At 51.1% G+C, this 3,834-nt stretch overlaps 1 pseudogene; it reads left to right on the forward strand.

Annotated features, from left to right (window-relative positions):
* Positions 1-1,640: 1,640 nt before the first annotated feature.
* Positions 1,641-2,509, forward strand: LOC114705352 (annotated as a pseudogene).
* The last annotated feature ends 1,325 nt before the right edge of the window (positions 2,510-3,834 follow it).

Below are 3,834 nucleotides of genomic sequence, written 5' to 3' on the forward strand. Positions count from 1 at the left end.
CTCAGCTCTCCCTTGTCCCCTGATCAGGGCAAAGGGCTCTTTCTCCCTGAGCTGTGGAGATTTTCAGAACGGAGCAGACAGGTCTGCAATCCAGAAACAGAGATAATCCCAGGTAATCAAGAAACTGAGGCAGGAGAATTTCCTGTATTTCAGTCACTTTTCCCACTGCTGTGGCAAAATGAAGGAAGCGTTCCTTTTGGCTCATAGTCCAAGGGTGTAGTCCATGTGTCAGAGGGCCGCCACAGCAGCAGCAACGTGGGGCCGTGTGTGCACCTCCTCTTATTCAAGCCTGGACTGTTGCTGGAGGGCTTCTCTCCAGGCTCCACCAAGCCCCGCAGTCCCACAATCCATTTATAAAATAATCACTCAGACGCTTATATTACTTATAAACTGTATGGCCATGGCAGGCTTCTTGCTAACTGTTCTTTTATCTTAAATTAACCCATTTTTATAAATCTATACCTTGCCACGTGGCTGGTGGCTTACCGGCGTCTTTACATGCTGATTGTCCTGGCGGTGACTGCAGTGTCTCCCTCCTCAGCCTTCCGCTTCCCAGAATTCTCCTCTCTCCTTGTCCCACCTACTTCTTGTCTGGCAACCTACTTCTTGCCTGGTCACTGGCCATCAGTGTTTTATTTATACAGAGCAATATCCACAGCACTGGACCCCACCCCAGAGGATGGTACTACTCACATTTAAGATGGCTCTCCTACCCCATTAACTCAATCTAGAAACTCCCTCACAGGCAAGCCTAGAGGTTTGTTTCTGTGGTAGTTCTAAACCCTGTCAAATTGACAACCAATATTAACCATAATGCAAGTTCAAAGCCAACCTGGGCCATTTATCCAGACGCCGTCTCTCACACCTACACATATAAATAAATAAAGTAAATCTCCAAAAATATGTCAATGTTAAAAAGGGGGAGTCAATAAGATGACTGAGAGGGTAAAGGTGCTGACCGTGTGAGCCTGGCCACTGTAATTTATTAAGCGGCGCAATGTTATTTATTAAGTGGCTCTGTTTACCATTTGAGAGAAGCCACGAGGCACAACAAAACCCACCATAAGAGTTTATTAAAGGAAAAGAATAGAAAGGGTGTGCATAGGCCTATGGAATGACCGTACAGGAAGAGAGGGAAGGAATAGGTGGAACCCGCTTTTGTAGGTTCCTCCCCGCCCCGTACCCCCCTCCCCCCACACACATGCTAATATGGGCATATGCCATGCATGAGCATAGATTGCATGACCATGCTGCATGCAGATTACATGATCACGCAGTGCATGGATTACGTAGGACATCAGTCCCTAGGATGACTAAGCATCTTACCTGGCTATTAGATCATGTAGCTGGGGGAGTGGCTAGGAATTCTAACAGCCACCTCAGTTTGATCCCTGTAAGCCATGTAAGGGTGGGAAGAGCAGTTTCCACAGGGTTGTCCTCTGACCTCCACACATGCCCACGGCATGCACACCCCTCCCATCACACACCCACAATAACAACAATAAAGGTAAAAAGCACTTGAAGTATAGGCAGAATACTTGACTGACGTGTGAGGCTCTGGGTTCGATCTCCAGCAATGAAATTAAAGAAATAAATAAAAATAAAAGAAGCTGGCTTCTTCTTCTTCGGGAAAACACCAAATGGCGGACGACGCCAGTGCAGCGGGACCGGGGGCCCAGGACTAGAAGGCCACGGCCACGGCGGCTTCCGCAGAGGATTCGGCAGCGGCCTTAGGGGCCACAGTTGGGGCTGTGGCCGTGGTCGAGGCCGCGGGGCTGGTGGAGGTAAAGCTGAAGACAAGGAGTGGATCCCTGTCACCAAGCTGGGCCGCCTGGTTAAGGACATGAAGATCAAGTCCCTGGAGGAGATCTACCTGTTCTCCCTGTCCATTAAGGAATCCGAGATCATTGACTTTTTCCTGGGCGCATCCCTAAAGGATGAGGTTCTAAAGATCATGCCAGTGCAGAAGCAGACTCGGGCTGGCCAGCGGACCAGGTTCAAGGCTTTTGTCGCTATTGGGGACTACAATGGCCATGTTGGTCTTGGTGTGAAGTGCTCCAAGGAGGTAGCCACTGCCATCCGAGGGGCCATCATCTTGGCCAAGCTGTCCATTGTCCCTGTGCGGAGAGGCTACTGGGGGAACAAGAATGGCAAGCCCCACACTGTCCCGTGCAAAGTGACAGGCCGCTGTGGCTCTGTATTGGTGCGTCTCATCCCTGCCCCCAGGGGCACTGGCTCTGTCTCTGCTCCTGTGCCTAAGAAGTTACTGATGATGACCGGTATTGATGACTGCTACACGTCAGCCAGGGGATGCACTGCCACCCTGGGCAACTTTGCCAAGGCCACCTTTGATGCCATCTCCAAGATCTACAGCTACCTGACCCCTGACTTCTGGAAAGAGACTGTGTTCACCAAATCTCCTTATCAGGAATTCACTGACCATCTTGTGAAAACCCACACCAGAGTGTCTGTTCAGAGAACCCAGGCTCCAGCTGTGGCCACCACATAAGGGTTTTTATACAAGAAAAATAAAGTGAATTAAATCTGTTAAAAAATAAAATAAAATAAAAGAAGCTGCATCCCTGGGAGACAGATGCCCAGAGAATGAATTCAAGAGAGTCCCCGAGTCACCATGCTGCTAATGTTGCTTAAGTACGTCCCAGGTTTGGCACTTTCTGTTCTCTAGTCTGGATGGATGGTCTAGCCAGGACCCTGTGCTCTTGGCCTCTGCATCTGTGCTCTTAATACAGTCACTACTGGATGCAGATGACTCCTGGGTATCTGTCCGTTCAGCTGCCCAAGGCAGAGGGGCAAAGAGCCTCCACACTGAACAGTGCAGATATTGAACCCCTCTATTCACGGCAGAAAATCCTACTGCATTCCTCCCTGCCGATGCTTGTCGGGTGCAGACGTGGAGCAGAGGAGACGATCCCTCGGTCGATAGACTGAAATAATAATTAACAACAACGATAACAGAAGCTACCATTTACTGAGCGCTTCCTCCAGGGCAGGCCTCGTGCCAAACTCATAATCCTTACCCAATCCCGGGCTCAAGGAGGTTACTCAGGGTCACTGGAGCCAGCAAGTGACTCAAGGTGACCAAGTCCAGTCCGCTTGCTTTCCTTGCTCCCCCAGCCCCACCCCTGCCGTGCCCCCAGGAATTTAGAAGCCCCCTTTCCTTGCTCCCCCAGCCCCACCCCCGCCGTGCCCCCAGGAATTTAGAAGCCCCGGGGGAAGGGAAGGCAGGCAGGCAGCGGCACTCATTTTACAAGACCAGGAATTAAATAAATCAGCGCGTAATTAACATCATCACATTTCCCTAAGACCGCTGACTAGAACGTCGTGCTAATGAGGTCAAGGTGTGGGTGTGAGTCCCGTGAGCATGGTACAACAGTCACTGTAAAGGAGCCAGCCCACCGCCCCGGAATGGGGACTGTTCGGACGTTGAAGGGGGGGGGTGTCCTCTGGACAGGCTGAGATCTAAACTAACTGCTACCTTCTGGACGGTGGCAGCCTGGGGGCACATGGGAGGGACTTTCTCGGCTTTCTGAGGATTCGGCTTGGCTCTTCAGTGTCTTGTAAGGACAGCACTATTGTTGGGGAAGTTGTCACCTCCCCCAGGGAGAAGTGACAGCACAGTTAGAGATGAGCACTCCTTGGGGACAGGCAGAGGGTGTGTGAGATAACGTCCATACCGCAACTAGGGGCCGTGATGGGACTCATGGGTATCAGTTTGTGTAAATTCTCCCTCTCTGGGCCTAGGAGATGGCTCAGTGGATAAAGGTGCCTGTCGTCAAGACGGATGACCCGAGTTCAATGCCTGGGACCCACATG

The sequence above is a fragment of the Peromyscus leucopus genome, chromosome 16_21 (assembly GCF_004664715.2).
Source record: "Peromyscus leucopus breed LL Stock chromosome 16_21, UCI_PerLeu_2.1, whole genome shotgun sequence".
Classification (NCBI taxonomy): domain Eukaryota; kingdom Metazoa; phylum Chordata; class Mammalia; order Rodentia; family Cricetidae; genus Peromyscus; species Peromyscus leucopus.